Source organism: Ictidomys tridecemlineatus, chromosome X (genome assembly GCF_052094955.1).
Source record: "Ictidomys tridecemlineatus isolate mIctTri1 chromosome X, mIctTri1.hap1, whole genome shotgun sequence".
In the NCBI taxonomy this organism is placed as follows: Eukaryota; Metazoa; Chordata; class Mammalia; order Rodentia; family Sciuridae; genus Ictidomys; species Ictidomys tridecemlineatus.
In genome coordinates, this window is record NC_135493.1 from 5,713,220 (window position 1) to 5,731,186 (window position 17,967).

The 17,967-nt window shown below is 36.2% G+C and overlaps 1 protein-coding gene across 10 annotated transcripts in view; it reads right to left on the reverse strand.

Moving 5' to 3' along the window:
* Nucleotides 1-17,967, reverse strand: part of Aff2 (ALF transcription elongation factor 2) — a 478,853-nt gene that overhangs the window by 134,138 nt on the left and 326,748 nt on the right. The window lies entirely within an intron of this gene.

A 17,967-nucleotide genomic window follows, 5' to 3' on the forward strand; every position in this document is an offset into this window, starting at 1 on the left:
TCCTTGTGTGTTTGTGAAATTTGGGGGAAAATCAAGCCACTGGCCTTTCACCTCAAATGGCAATGCTCAACTCCCCAGAGGAAATAATGTCATCTATACGAACCATACCATCACAATACTTTAGTTTAAATTGTTAAACCAGAAGTTATGAATTAAGAAAAGCCTTTCCATATTTCAGCTGATCTGAGGTGAATCCCCAACCAGTTGAAATTTTATTTTCTTTTGTAAAACCACATCATTTACGCAGAGTACTTCAGACTGTCAAGGTAGGCCAACTGGCACAGTCAAATGCAATGATTCTTCTACTGGGTGATATTTGAATCTGAAATCCCCAAACTTCAGTGAATAGACAATCAACCTATCATATGTTGCAAACACCAGATTCATTTGGTTGGCCACTTTCTAATCCTAGAAAACAAGATAATGTAAAAAAGGGCTTGGTGTGTGGACAATGAGTTTAGTTAGAATAGGTGTGTGATTGTCAACCACTTTACCTTAATAATCTCAAACCTCAAGGAAGGAAGGTATAGTCTTAACAAATGGTACTTTCATACCAGACTCTCCTCATTTTTTAATTTCACATTTGTTATTTTTTCATGTGTGTGCATCATTATTTTATCAGGAAGCTGCTTAACTTAACTCTGGCAGTTTGCAGAGAAAAAAAATGATATATACAAAAAGGTATCTCTAACATGCATACATAAAATAAGTAATGATAATGCTTAATGAGAAAATCTAAAGTAAAATTGTTGAAATAAAATCCTCAGTGTTTGTGTTCCCCCATATTACAAAGTAGCAGTTATAATATAGTTCAAACACAATCACTAGACCATTGCTATCTCTCTACAAATTCCCAAGATAGATATTACTACTATTGAATATATATCAGGAATAAATACAAAGTATAATATGTAATTGTTGAAGGAAGAAAGAGCCAACTAATCAGGACTCATCTCTTCTACCCATCAATATTTTGGGTATTTTCATATACAATCAACTAATTATCTACTATCAAGCTTCAGATAATGCGAATGAGATAAGACATAATGAAAATTAAGGATTGCTTGTATGTTACACTCATTATTGTAAAATGTGCTCAATAGTAATGTATAAGTCAATATAATAATTAAAATGATAATTAAACAGAATACTCTGTACACAGAAACATCTTTGATCTAAGTGTGTAGATCAGTATACCAGAAATTTCTGTTCCTGACAGCTTAACTACTTAGCAAATGCTCCTCACAATAGGAAATAAGTTATCAAGAAAAGAGCTTAAATAAAGGGCACATTCTTGCCCTAGAAGTAAAGACTATTTGGATGCAGAAGGGACTACAACAGTACTGGATTCCTTCTGCTGATAGAGTCAATACAAAACCCACACACATAAAACCAGAGCAAAATGGAAAATTATTTCCTTTATGTTCTGGACTCTATGATGCAGCACCCACTCCCAATATTTAAAAAAAGTATATCTTCTAAATTCTGTTTATTCTCAGTCTGATGTTTGTATTCCAGAAACACATTCCCATTGAGGGTGGGGAAACAGCCTGAGCTGGCCTGGGTGGCTGCTGAAAGCCAGCTGGGGAAAATACAGTCTGAAATGGACGATCCACATGCTTAGATTTGAGAGTTGACTTCATTACTGCATTTTCAATAACACCAGCATTCAGAGTGGTCTCAAAAGTCACCAGGATAATAAGACTATTATCTCTCTCTGCAATATCTAATAAAAAGCTCCAAAGCACATCCAGTCCCTAGTTTTATAAAACATGGCAGCAAATTATCTCCCAAGAATGTTCAGTGAGTAGGCAGCACTTCTTTCTGTATTCAGCCAGCTTTTTTCCTCACAGTGAGGGAAGATGATCTGAGCCAACCACCCAGAAGACAACTTACAGTTGCAGGTGGTCTGCAGGAACAACAACAACAAAAAAGACAGAAGGCTCCTCACAAAAGAATCTTCTGCGTGAAAGTTGGAATTTCAGAACAACTTTCATATTATCAATACAAAAATAAAGCTCCTATGATTTTTGCATACAAATTGTCTGTGATTTCAGTAGGCCTTCTAAAAGGGACATTTGAATTGAAATGGGTTTTGGATATGGTGCTGCAACTAGAGGAAAGGTGGAGTGAAGGTGGCAAGGCAAAATATAATGAGCATATACACTCCAGGTAGATATTGAAGCTGAGTCTATATATGGAAGAGAACTCTATAATGATGCATTTATATAGATTGGTATGGGCCAAATTATCCCACACCACATTGGTAGGTATTCTGAGAAAAAAATAAAGAAAGAAATTGTTCAGCCAAGTTAGTTTGGGAAACACTTCATATTCTACACCCCTCCTGTAGAAACACAGTGACATTAGCATATTAAAGGCTCAAAGAATTCCTACAATGAAAAGCCTTGTTAGTTTTTTTTAACCCACTGTTTTCCAAATATATTGTACTATAAAATTACTCTTTTTCTGGAGGAGGGAGGGACTGAATGTCAATTAATATTTCAAGGTAACTACTTCACAGTGAAACATTTAGCAAAAATTAATCTAGGTGTTTCATATCTAAAATAATGTTATTTTACACATCTACATAATTGAAAGAAATGTGAGGTTATTTTCTTTTCCACTGAATTTATTTGCCTCAAATATTCATATCATTTGTTTGGCATAAATAAGACCATTCACCCCAAAGCTTCCATGGAAATATGTTTGATATTAATAAGAAAAGTTTTTTAAAAGCACAGTACAAACCTAATTTTCAATATGAGAGGAGAATCAATGTACTCAAATTCTCTAAAGAGTCACCCAGTGACACAGAGATAGAACTCTCCTGCTGACCTGCCTAGTAGCCACAAATGAACACAGGAATGCACCTTTTCTCTTTAAAGTTAAGAAGATTGATTTGTTCGTGGAAATTCTCTGAGACAATTACCTTTAAAAGTCTGAAATTGGTGCTCTATAAATAAAATACCCAGGATTCATCCTGTGGAATAAGTTCAGAAATATCTCTGGCAATACTTTTAAAGCTGAATTCCATATGGAAGTTAAAAAAAGTGTTTAGCCAAGTTATTGGGGTGAGGGCCTTAAATGCTTCAATTTATTTTAGGGTCTGTTTATTTTCATGCAGAAAAAACCGAGTTTCCTTAAGAAAGCTACTTAGAAGAGAACAGAATCCACATAGTCAATCTCGGTATTGCTGTAAGTGTTCCTATGTGGTTTGACCCTCTCCCCCCAAAAATGATTGAACACATTTGTTTTAAAAAAACAAAGCTATCTGGCAGTTTACTTAAAATATTACTGTGAACGGAGGTTGCTTCAACGCTCAGCCTTGGCCCCCTTCCAGTGGCATTTTGCTCTATTCAAAAGGATGATTACAGGTAACTCTACATAGGTTTCCAGGGATTCTTTAGAGAATTTTTGTTCTGAGAAGATGTGCTAACCACACCTCCAGTTACTAATCTATCCACTTCACATTGGCAGTGGTAAGCTGCACGCCAAAATCACATTCCATTGGACGTTAGTCCTAAAAACTGCTGTAATTTTCTCACTAATTTATTGTTCGATTTTTACTCTTGGAATGTGTCCGTGAACCAGGGAAACTTAAGGGGAAAGAAGGGACTGAAGGATTAGGTTCCCATGAGAACAAGAACAAGGCCGTGTTTGATTGACTGCTGCTGAAATACGGCATTTCACTAATTATGAATGAGCATTATGGAACTACCTCTGAGGCAGCCTGTGGCATCTCCATCTCTACTTGTGTTAACAAAAGCTGCTGGACTATAAATAATTAATATTAATGATGAGCAAACTCCATAAACCATGGTCTCCAATTAAAAAAAATACTTTTGCTTTTTTATACTATACGAGTAAGCATTGATTTGCACAATAGATTTGTTTCTGGAAAGTGTATGTAAATTGATGTTTTGAAAATCAAACCATATTGTAAATGCATGAGATGAGCTTACTATTTAGAGGAAACCTGCAGTGAATCATTCTCAAAGTGAAGGATTCTTTTTAAGGGTGAAAAATTACCTTTATATCTGTTTGGAAATATATGCTAGAATTTTTGTGACAGGTTTTCATGGAGTGGGAAAACATCTATATTTCTTTTCTTTTTTATCCAACATAAAATTGTGCACTATAATCATTCAATGATAGACACCATGCAGCCAGTCTCCACCGTAATGTGGTGGGCATGTGAATGTGTATTTTCTGTTTCTTTCATCAAGAGAGATTATCGTGATTCATCTGCTTTATTGCTTGCTTTCTTTTTAAAAGGAGAATCAAGTAAAATTCTATTTATAGAAAATATTGCCTTGAAATTTTTCCATATGTGTGCCATTTACATTATTAAAATTAAATTAAGAAAATAATTTTATACTGCAGGTTTAAATTCAGGAAATTATTTAATGGCTCTAAATCAGAAATATTTTAAATGATCTGAAATATACAATGAATTGTTTTATCTGTCATCTCTCTCCTCTTTTTATCATATCTCATAAAATTTTTAAACAAGGAATTAAGAGACCACACACCTGAATTAAAATATGATTTGAAAAATCAAGTTAGTTTAGTTAAGATCTAAAGATTTTAGCAAGAGCAATAGAAGGATGCATGCTCAGGAATACTCATCATGATATAATTTCTGAACAGGCTCTAGGAGGTGAACATGCAAAGAGTGAGGATACTGTTCAGAGAAAGATCACTTTTCAGAAAATGAAAATTTGATTATTGATACTGGCATACTTATTTTACTTATGGTTTCAGGAACTTATGATAAAAGTGTCAGTTACAAATAGGAAGGGTGTGAAGTGCTAAGTTGTATGATAGATTTGAAATAATTTTAATTGAACTTTTTTGATTCTATTTTATAAAGTTAATTTATGTCCCATTCAGAATCAAATTACTGAAGACATTTCTTGGTTCAAAATTGTTATCTTTTAAAACCATTTTAGACACTCACTTAATATACCATTTAGCTAAATTCCTTACAGTGTACTTTTCCTAGCAAAAGAAAAAAATTAGTCTATTGGGCCTAAAGCAAATATTCTAAAAACACACACACAAATATTTCTAAACAGTGTATATCTACTTTATGGCAATACTCTCTTAACTTAGTGCTTAGGAGCAAGGGAAATAGTACCTCGGTGGATTATTTTTCATAGTTCACTCAGCAATGTGTTTACTAAGTCACTGTTACAACTATGTACTTATATGGTTTGATATACAGTGTGTTCTACAATAGTGTGTCTTCTGAGATTCAATTCTTATTTTTAAAACCTCTTTAAATGTTATTTTATCTTCAATCTCAGTAAAAACAAGATTATTTCTCTAGGGATTCATAGTCAAGCCTGATAATAATTAAAGGCAGAGTCTGAAGTATCTTTTCAGACCAGGGAAAGAGAAACAGATATGTTGTATCAGGAATGATTTGTCTAGACAAGGGAATAGAGTGATTATTTCACAGAATGGCAAGGGCTATTTCATGAAATTTTATTCATGCATTTTTTTATTCAGATGATTTCCCTTATGTTTGCAAAGAATTGGGAATTTAGAAAAGGATTCCCAATTCTCACTAAAAAACTGGCAACATACTTATTATGATATTTCAAAAGTAGTTACTCACATTTATATGAACCAAGCAATCAACAATTATGACTCAGGAAATTAACTAGTGATGATTGTAGAAATGGTGAAAGGCTAGCCTGGGAATCGGGAGTACAGATCATCTTTGATCAAGTTCTTGTCCTCCATTGTTCCCTCCATCTTGTCCTCCCTCTGTTATCTCTAGAGGGTATTGCCATGTCCCAAGACAAGTCCAGGTGGATTCCATGACTGGATATTCCATGGACAGGCAGGAAGGCAAGGCTAAGGCATTTATTTTTGAAGTCAACCAGATGTAGTTTCAAGTCACAGATTCATGATTATTTGCTACAAGAATTTAGCTTTAATTCATGGACTTTGATTTCTTGTGTTGTAAAATGTGGGTAAAAGTAGTGCCTACATCTCATGGAGTTGTGATATAAAACATTCAGCATAGTGCTTGGAAATTAATAAGTCCTAGCATTTTATTTTTTTACAATCACATGATACAAGTACAATTATGACTGTGACATGATAATGTGGTAAGCTCCAAGAATGAGAAGAGTGTGTCTAGAATTCAAAGTGTATGCATTTAAGATATTCAAGCCATTTTTCATTTTCACTGGAGTGTGGGGGTCAGCAAAAGAAATATTCAATTTAGTCCAAGTTTGCTCATTCTAGAGAGGTCTTGCTCCAATTGGGGGCCTCTGGGACAAGTCAGAGAATACAGTGAAAGTTTCCTCAGATAGCTAAAGATTGGAATATATTGCAAATAGCACTCACACAGAAGACTCACTGAGATGCCCATACTTATCACAAGTATAACCAATAACAATAATTAATGTTTATTGATGTACCGGGCACTGTGGTAAGTACTCCAATCATTTAATTCTACAATAAGGTACTCTTATCATCCCTATTCTGCACATCAGGAAACTAAGTAACAGAGAGGCTAAATAATTTGCCCAAGATTGTGTGGCTAAACAATGGTGGGACTGGTATTTGAGTCCAGGCATTTTGATTTCATAGCCTATCTACTTCAATTTCTATATTGTATTCTTTCCAATAGCATATACATGCATATATATATATATATATATATATATATATATATTTCTTCTTAGTGTACAACTGTTTGGATGTTAAAGAATAGAAGAATAGCATCTATGAAATATTAGTGTTACTGCAGACTAATTTACACCTTCCAGATCATTCTTGCTTGGCCTACCACACTCTATACAATGTTTTCTGGTTATTTATTGTGTGGGGAGATCCTGCACCAGTTGCTGAGGTTAAAAGTGAATGAATTTCATTCCTTTGACTCAGGAGGTCAAACATTTGTGAACCCATTATGCCAGGAGAGCTGCATTTTTATCTACCTTACTCACAGGCAGGAAACTGGCCGTGTGTGTTTTTTGGCCATTCATGGCCATTTATTGTGTTCAGAGGGATATCATAATTCAGTCATCATCATCACAGTGTCCTTGACATCCAGACCAACCAAGCCAGAATGAAGAGACTCAAGTGAGGTGAGAGGTAATTCCACTCCAAATATTCAGACAGAACTATACTTTCTCTAGGAACTCTCTCAACACTAGAGGATGAGTTCCCATGGCTCCAATCCATCAGTTCTGACTACTTGAAATCATCCAACTGGTTTAATATTTGATATCTATTCTGTGTAAAATAGTATGCCAACTTTTTTTCATAGTAATATCATCACTCTGGTCTGAAATTGTTCCTTCCAGAGAGTTAGTCATTTTCTATATGTGCCATTAAAACCCTATTATGTGTGTATTAGAAAAGAAAGAGAAGAAAAAACCACCATCAACAATACCCATCTTGTTGTGGAAGCACAGACTAATTCTCATGTGCTTGCCTTGAGAGAGAACTGCACAGAAAAATCCCTGAAATTACCAACACCTCAATCCTCATCTTCCTGAAAGGCAAGATACTCTGTATCACTTGTTTCATATCTCTGGCTTTGGGAGTATCAATATGATTGTGGCTCTTTATGCCATTAGGCAAATAAGTGACTGTTTTCTTCATTTTAAAATCTTGTCATGCTGTGCTCTGCACTCCCCAACTGCCCAGAGTCCTGGGCACAGCAATCTGGTTTGAAAGTGGCTGCCATTTGGATCTTGCAACTACTAGGTTTGTCTGAGGTAGACCCGCAGCACTATCTTCTCTGTCTTACATCTTTGCTGTGCATCTTGGCTTTTTGCCACTGTGAATACTGAACATCACAGTTCTTTCTGAATAGCATAAATTGAGCCAAAGTTGATTTAAATTTCATGCAGAAAACAGCTTTGCTTCAAACCACAGCCATTTTATACATTTAAAAACCCATCAGGATATAATCTTTTTCTCTCCCCTCCCCAAGACATACAAACTTTCTAGCAGACGGGCAGGCAGATTATTTCAATTAAGAGGCTGTCGCTGACAATTGTAAGCAACCTTTCTTCAAAGTTCATGGCAGGAGTGCACTTCTAAATTTCTTAGTGACTCTGTCAGGATCTAATTTTCAAGGTACGGTTACCATAGTAGCAACCTGGAATTTTAATCCAGTAGTAAAGGGTGAAACAGGTCACCAGTTTTAGGTCCTCTTCAATCTCGGAATAAAAAGCACTGCAAAAAAGTGGGAAGATAGAGGGGGACCTATCCCCAAATTCCATTCTACAACATAGTGAGATGGGGAAAATAATGTGATTTTTCTCAAGTTTTTAAATTCTCCTATAAATGCAGAAACTATCAGTGAATTAAGTACTAATTCCTTGGGTGTAAGTGAGTGGAGAACACACTTATTCTTCATAAGATTGTGACACACTCAAAAGCAGGTTGGGGCTATCTAATGAGGAAAGGATTGGCACAGATAGTTATTGATTTTAAGTATGTTGCCTCTGACAGCATTGGTAATTAATCCTTCCATTTAAACTACATTGACACAGACTTTTAAAATTTCATGGTCAATATTAGCAAAAAAAAAAAACATTCAACTAGGAGTCAAGAAGAAAATTGAGCTTTGGCGCACTACTAGCTATGTGAGCTTGGCCGCCTTACTTAAACTATCTGAACTTGACTTTCCACATTTTTAATACAGAGAGAACACCAATGAATAGTTGACTGCAAGCCCCTTTCATGAGTTCATCTCTGACACTGTTCACTAAGAAATATGATTAATGTATCATCTCTGTTTTATTAAATGATGAAACAAAAGCTAGGAAAAGCACCAAGTAAATTCATCAAGTTATATGACAGAGGAGTGGGGGAACTGTGATTTGAGCCACCCAGAAGCAGGGGCCACATTTGTGTTCTCTCTAGGGCATTGATAACTCCTGGCCCTGAAAATTGAGTAGAGACCAAATATAACAATATGTATGGAAGACCTATAATACCATTGAACTAGAAAGAATTATTACCATCGCTATTTTGTTATTGTTCTCTGTACTTAACAATTAGTAATAGTTCAATTGAAATGTTACTTGGATGAGGTACATACAGTATAAAACAAGATATTTATGCTCTAAATTCAAGAATCCTAGAGTGAAATTCCAGCTCTCTGAGCAACCCTCTGTGATCTTGATCAAGTTATTTAACTATTCTGAGATGAAATCCCCTTCTCCATAAAATTGTCTTAACTATATCTACCTCTCAGGGATGCTACAAGGATATAACATGGTTACATAAACAACATAATTGGCCCAGGAGAAAGAGCACCAGGCAGACCTGACTGCCAGTGTTAGCAACAGCATTGACTCTGTAGCCACAACTGTTAGTTTGGTACTGTCTCTTAGCCCTTGGTAATGGTGAGGGTGATAATCATGTCAATATAGTGAAAATAATATCAAAATCACAGATCTGTTGTAAGGTTGAAATAACTGATGTTTGTAAGATGTTTGTCAGTGTCTGGCATAGTAGATACTAGAAGTGGTGACATTATGTCACCTAGGCAAATACTCACATACAGTTTACTTTCTCTCTTCTTCTGCCATGTGATCTATGGAAATTATTGGAAATGACTTAGAATGAACCTTTCTAGATATTATGAACATTAGGTACTTTCAAAAAGACTTTTTTTGGAAAATTTAGAGATTCCACACAGTTAAAATTGAGGGAGCTATCTGGGATATTTTTAAAAGTGGGCAATGTTTTTCAGAAACAAGTAACACCACACATTAGGCAATGGAGCTGGCAGAGTTATAAATCATTACTTTCCACTCCTTCCTGGGCATATTTCTATCATCATTCTATTAGGATTCCTGGAAACTTACACAAGGACAATACAGTTTACTAAAGGGATGCACTGGCAGATCATGGGTGTCAGGATCCCACAAGATAACAGAGAAAATAATTTTTTTCATTTGTTTTCAGCAGGCTTACTCCAACCCCACCATACTCCATCCCACTCCCTCTCTATCAAGTTTGGCAACATGTTTGGAGATGTCAATTAGATAGCTTGAGACTTTTTTTTCCTTTTTTGGTTCTCATTGTTAAAGTAGATGGATGAACCACAAAGAAAGGCATGTGTCAGATTTTTCAACTGATTTTACAGCTGTAATTGAGCGTGCATCTGCGGTACTCTACTAACACTGCTCCCCACTCATCAGTAAAATGGAAGGGCTTTTAGCAGTGCTGAGGTGTCAAGAGCAGACCATTTAAACATAACATTCCCAATAACATAATTGTGGCAAAGGATCTGGCTGTTTGTGAGATTCTTGATAGGATGGAAAAACAAAATGAATAGTTTAGAAGCAGGGTGGATATTTTTTTGTCATCTACTCCAGTCTCAGTTGCATTTTTTTGTTTTTTTCTTTTTAGTTTATAGGAATGATCCACAGAGCTTGTCTACACTGCTACTATATTTTTTTCCTGTGGGCCTGGAAGACTCGTCAGGACTCTGATTGATGAGTTCTGGCCCTGTAGGCATCTGGAGAATCTGGGGACAAGGAAGAATGTTCTAATGGGAGTTTAGAATCCTGGACTGTAGTCCCAGCTCTGTTGTTCCTTAAGTGGGAGACTTTGAACAAATATCTCCCCCTCCCTATGCCTGGTTTCTTTCCACCTGGCTCCCTTAACAGAGTCACTCCGATGCTCACATGCAGATAAAGTATCATGTGAAAGTACTTCAGAGTTATCAATCACAATGCATAGGAAAAATATCTCTGATCATAGAATTTTATAATCTAATAACTTTTAAAAAAGAGTGTATCTGTGTACACATGCATCTCATTTGATCAGATAGCATTAGAGGAACCTAATATTCTGGGCTATAGAGTGTATGTGTGCATGTGTGTATGCATGTATGTGTTATCACATTACAGTCGATTATCTAAGTGATATTATTTTAACGTTGATACCTTGCCTATTAACTTCATCACCTTACACCAGTATTATTTGCTTCATTCAGTTGCTGTTCAAAATGCTGAAGAGAACTCAAAAATATGGTCACTATGGTTGATAACAGATGGGAATATTTTTAAAAAATTATTCCACGATGAAGATATAAAGCTACTTCCAATTATCAAAGTTGGTAAGCACAAAAGGTGATGGATGAACCTCTCATAAAAACAGACCAAAATATTAGTTTTCTCTCCTTCTCACTTTAATATGGCAAAACGGAGATTTCTGGAGAGACACATTGTTCCCACCATATGTTACCACAATTAATCCTATGTGAATTTTCCATAATGGTATAACTCCTTTGCAGACAGGGATCCTTTGCACTCACTGTAGGAAACATCTCATAGTCATGGTGACACAATTTTACTTTAGACTCTGAGCTGAGGATGAGTATGCCTGTGGGGGAATATCCACATTGGCATTTGTAGTATTTGCAGTATATGGAAGACAGCACTTTATAATAATATTTAGATCTCTGATTTAAACCAAAATGCCAGGTACCATTTGGGCCTGGATTGTAATTAGTGCATTTTTACCTATTGACTGGATAAGATCACATCTGACTTCAATCAGTACAGCAATCTCCAAAGTGCCCATGGGATGGTTTCAGTGGAAGAAGAGCACGCTCTCTGGAGTTAGTCCTGGCTCTAACCTTTGCTACTGTGATATTTGAGCAACTTATTCAATGGCTCTGAGCTTTGGGTTTTGCTTCTATAATAATAATAAATCCACAGGCCTGTCGCAAAGAGAAAAAATGCATGGAGAGTGCCTGGCACATATAATATACTCAATATATAGGAGTTAGTCAAGTTACTGGTGGTGTTGGTGCAAGTCCAATCCTCCCCAACTGTGAAGGATGTTCAGATTTTCCTTGAGTTACTAGTGTGTGGTCAAAAGCCTTCCACACTGAAGGTTTGAATACATATTTGTTGAAAGGAATGAACACTTGAACGAATGAATGAACATATGAATGAATGTAAAAACAGATACAAATCAGGTAGAAGAGATACTCAAAGTTTCCCTGAGAGAAAGACATTCCTTTCCAATTACAGAGATGTTTCAAAATCCACCTGAAATATGCAATTCCTGTGACAGACATGAATCCAGGACCAACACCAGAAAAATTAAATCTGATCTTTCAACTCTGCTGAGTAAACACATTTATGTTTTTATCTTGTGTAATAGAAGTGGAAAGCTACAGCTCCTTTTGTGAAGGAGCCCTGGTTCTCAGTCTTGGCACCCATCAAGCCAAGGCAGCTTCAACACTCCTTGATGCGAACATTCTAAATGCCAATATTGCTTGTTGTCACATTAGCCAATATACAATCCTCAACATAAAATCCTCTTGATGTCTGATTACTCTTCTTAAGGACCTCATGCTGATTCATTTCAAACTGTGAATTACCTTTAATTCACAGCTTGAATAGGCTGCCAAATTTTGTTTTCTCTGCTCCCAGGTGGCTGTCCCTGATGCAGTGGAGAACTTCCAAAAATATATTAAGTCCTTAGGAAAAGTTGGCAGGCTCTGAGCCATGGGGCATACAAGATAGGCTTAAAGCAAGAGTTGGCACACTTCTCAGTTTAAAATCCAGAATGGTTACAACTAGTGAAAGTCACTGAGATTACTAGTTTATCTGGAGAGTTAGTTTGGTTTTTGTAAGCTTCCAACTTAATATCAATATTATCAAATCTCAAGTACAAAATCATGTATTTTGATTAAGAATTAATCTGATTAAGAAAATAGCAGCTATTTTTTTCCTGCTGCATTACCCACTTTGCTCCTGAAATTGCATCTAAGTAGCAGACCAAACATCTACTTAGGGAAGAATATATGAAATTGCTACAGAGTGTGTTGTTGCTATGTAATAAGGAAAAGCAGTTCTTAAATCTCAAATCAAATTCTCAAAAGGAATTTTTCCAATGATGAAAGTTTTGGCAGATGGATGGTCAGGGTTGTAATGAATGTGGGGATTTTTTTATTTCAGTAAAAAAATAAAATTCATTGAAGAAATAATGTAATGCTTATATTGGTTACAGCAATGTGAAAAAATTTCTCATAATCTTTATATTCTCTCTGGTAATTAAATCTCCATAACACTTAGGGAAAAGTTTAGAAATAATGATATTTTAACAGTTTTGATCCGGTTTTGCATATTTTAAAGCATAGAGGCATAATAACTTTTGTTAATCATTTCTACCAAGCAGCACTACAGGTCTGTTTAAAGATCATATCCAGGTACAAAAAGCTAAATTTGGTGTACCAAATCCTTGAAGCCATCAGATCCCATGTGGAAGCACAGCATAGAAGGAAGAGCAGGGACTTTGGATCTATATGGTCCTGAGCCCAGGTTCAAACTTTCCCACCAAAGAATGGTGTTACTTTGATGGTTCTTCTGCATGTTTGTAGCCAAAATATTCATTCGAGATCAGTATACATGATTAGTTCATTGTGTATTTGGATTGTGCACACATTAGGGGAAGGGATACACTGTAGGTTTGATTTTCTCATCTATAGAATTGGAATAAAGTGCAGCACCTCCAGGATGTCTGATAAGCTTGATAGGGTGATTATATATACACATACACACACACACACACACACACACACACACACACACACACACACACCAGAGCCTGGGATGGAGCCTAGAACATGTGCCTAGATACGATGATAATTGTTTGAGACTTCTGCCATTTCTTAGATGTTGTAATTTCCTTTCCTCCTACATATAGTTACATTCAATCATTTGTTCATGTGAAATGCTTGTCAAACACCCACAGGTAAATTGAGGCTGGTTACAACCAGTATGTCTCCATGTGGTCTTTTATCAACTCTCTACATCCATGGTTGTGATGTTTTCAAATATGTAGCTAATACTATAAGTGCAAGAAGTAGATTTATGATGAAGAAAAAATGACATATGGTCCTATTTGTCTTTATTTGGGGGCTTTCATAGAAACTAGCTGGACATTCTGTATAGTATGGCTTATAATACAACATCTGCTTGGTTGAAAGGTGGGGGGTCTGGATTTTTTCCATTTAGATAGAGTCCAAATGTTAACAACCAAGTTTAACAAAAGTATCAGATATTTAAAGCTGCCACCTTCTCAACAACTCACAAAACTAACTGAAGTCAAAGGCTGTTTGGTAGACACCCACGAGTTCATGAAAGCTGAAAATTCTTCTCAAGGAAATGGAATACATTTATTTCTTTCAATTTATGATGGCTCATAAAAGAATAAAATGTCATACCTTTTGTAAGGTATTGACAAGTAATTGACAAGGCATTACAATAAATTAGATGAAGCAATCTAACTCAGCCAAAAACAAAAAATCCAAATTCTTTTTTTCCCCTCCTCCATTACTCCTTAATGGTCTCAGGTGGCCGAGGGCAGGAAGATCATATGTTTGAGACTAACCTCAGCAATTTAGCAAGACACTGTCTTGAAATTAAAACAAAACAAAATAAAACGAAAAAAGAGACAGGATATATGAGTGAGTGGCAATGCATTCTTGGGTTAAATCCCCAATACCCTCCTTCCCACAAAAAAGGAAATAAAGTATAAATTAACACAGTGTCTAGTAAGTATTTTGAGAACCTGAATCTGGAAACTGAAAATAGTGTATCTCTTAGTCACAGAATTGACATGATACCACTATAAAAATACACCATTCTGTCATCCCAAGAAATACAATTTGACCTTCTTAAGCTCATGTCTCACCCTCCTTTTGAAGGCACAGACCATTTTTGGAGGAGGCAATAAACCTCACTGGATTCAGAAGATCTGGGAAAGGATTTTTCAAAGACTGTAAAACAGCTCAGAATAATAGAGACTAAAGGTGGGTGGGTTGGGGGACACCAAAATTACTAAGGATTAAAGTTAAATGTACTCTTATTTTGCAAGTTTTACCTTCTAAAGAGTATGCTTACATAGAATTCGAGAAGTGTTTGTGTACATATCCATATGTGTATACACTGAGCTCATTAATTTGTACAATTTCCCTTGAGGGATTCTTTCTGTATGCTTTAAAGATACATTCTGCTGATCTAAACTTGCATCCTCTGTATCCTATGTTATTGGTTTCTCCCAATACAAAAATTGCTAGGGAGCAGAGGCTCAGACACAGGTCTCCAAACTTCCCCAGTCTAATGCTCTTGCTTCACAGGCATTCAAGGTTCCAGATGGAGCATATAGAATATCACCCCATTGACAACACCCGGTGAAAAGCATTGTATGTTAACAAAGTGCAGTGACTGGGTGGGAAAATATCCAGTCTCCAAAAGGCCAATCATGCACTGGGGTCAGGCCCAGAGAGAGCAGCAAATGTCAAGAACAAAAAGGGAGCCTGGCTAGTTGCAAATCTGCACTAAGGCACCCAGGGTCAGTATTTTCAGACCTGGGGGCCATGCACATAGTCCTTATAAACAATCCACACTCCAATGGAAGATCTGCATTTTGTCAACCAAAGAAAACAAGCAAAAAGGAAGAAAATGAATAGAGTGTCTCAGCAATTAAGGGATTGTTTTACAAGACTTTAATCTCTCTGCACTGGCACTAAGTGATGGGGAGCATGTCCAGCACATTTGCTGACCTTGGGTGGGCATTATTCCCGTGGCCCACTGACTTGGGGACTACTTCCCTCCAAACTCCAGGCACCAGAAGTCTGTCTATACTCAGAATATTCTTTTTTTTTTTTTTTAAAGAGAGAGTGAGAGAGAGAGGGGGACAGAGAGAGAGAGAGAGAGAATTTTAACATTTATTTATTTTTTCTTAGTTCTTGGCGGACACAACATCTTTGTTGGTATGTGGTGCTGCTGAGGATCGAACCCGGGCCGCATGCATGCTAGGCGAGCGCGCTACCGCTTGAGCCACATCCCCAGCCCCTCAGAATATTCTTAATAGCCTGGAGGATTACCCTGACAAATGGAAAATCCTAGAAGTTGGCTTAAAAGTACACTGTGGTAAGATATGGGGGAATAATAGTAGTTCTTAATAATTTGGAAATTAAAAATGAAAACAAATTATCACAAGTCTGACTTATGCTGTATTAAAATTTTATCCTACTACAACCAGAAGGGAATTTATTCCAGGTAAAATTTGATGGGCAGTGTCTAAGCTTTAAATCAAGTAGCCAAAAAAAGGAGTAGCTCATTTATAAAATAAACTTGGTGTCTTCTAATTTTACCAAAGCTTCATATAGAGAATTTTAATCTTATTGACTGTACTATATACCACCATGCTATAAGGAGGTGTTTTCTGAAATGCAGCCCTTAACTATAAACCTCCATTGAAAAGTTCATTTCCATTAGTTAGAAACTACTGGAATATTTCATTCTATGGTATATATAGAAAATAGCATTTCTCTAGCAGGAGACTAACACTTAAGCTCTGGGAGTAAAATAATTGTACATTGAAAAATATGCTTTTATATTTTTCATGTTTGTAAACCTGCATTGATTTCCTAAATCTGCATGTGTTTTATTGAGTTTTTTAATGGGGGGTAAAGTGGAGTAGGAGTAGAACCAGGGAGAAAAAGATATATTGATTACTAGAATAACCAAGGGAATTTATTTAGATGATTCTTGGAAAAGCTGAATTTCACAATATAAAGATGATTTTGATTTCTGTGTTTCCATAAAGTTTGATACTTAAATTAGGATTATGGTTTTGTTCTCTCTCTTGTTATATTTTCTTGTTTCGTTTTTCAATTGAGGACTCTTGGTTATTGAAGTTGAACTCTGAATTACAAGGCACAGATCAGGCTAGAAAACCAAATAAGATGATTGGTGATAGGGTCAGGACTTCCAGGCTTTGCCACTACACTGCAGCAAGAATGTGTAGTACCAATGCGATTGACTTTCTCAGAGCCTCAGTCTATTTGGCAATCATTCCCAGTTGTTTTATGCAATTATTTGTGATCTTCCAAAAGGTGAGCAATTTGCTTCAAGTATGCCATTAGACCACTTGAATGTCATAAATTATTTCCTTTTGAAAAATTTCAAGTATGTACTATTTCTCACACAGAAATTCTACTTCTATTTTCTATTATTAGGAATGAAAGAAGTTGTGAGAGAGCTACTCCCTTGATACATTCTTGGACAAATGGATATTAAAAAATATACAACAGTTAATCTGAGGAAATTGGTTTCTACAAACTCCTCCTTCAATTAACATTAATAAAAAATGAAGATTGTCCTGAGTGAATTGCAGGACCCTGGCTTCTGAACTTCAAACGAGCACCATGTAATCTCATACTCTATCCCTTCCTGGGTAGTCCTGCTTGTGTTTAATATACAGATGTTAGATGACCTGCAAATACTAGGGTCTTGGACAGACTGACCACAGTAAGCCATTCAACAGTTTACATCCAATCATGGTTGCTCAGATGTGTTCCTTGCCCACCCTAGCTAGCACTAGCTGACTACTATGTATGATGATGTTTGTAGTTAAAGGTGTGTAATACTTAAACAAGTAGTGAAGATGTGGGAAATAGACATCTACAGATTTTTTTTAACTGAAATCAGAGTTGTTTCCATATCTCATGTATTGACCCAACATTTATCTACATAATTAGAGAGCCTAATGGTGTCCACATAGATTAGTGCTACTTGCTATAGTCCAAATGTTTGTATCCTCCTAAAATTCCCATTAGATCGTCACCCCCAGGGTGATAGATTATGAGAATAGAGCCTTAATGAGTGGGATGAGTGCCTTTATAAAGGAGTGCTCAAAGAGACATCTTGTCCCTTCTACCATGTGAGGTAGAGAAGGTGACTGTCTATGAGGAAGTGGGTCCTTACCAGACATCAGTTCTACTAGTGCCTTGATATCTGACTTCTCAGACTCTAGAACTGTGAGAAATACACTTCTGTTGCTTATAAGATACCTAGCACATGGATTTTTGTTATAGCAGCCCAAACAGGCAAAGACAATGGGAGATGTAATTATATCCCCTGATGAAAGCACATCTTACTATGAATC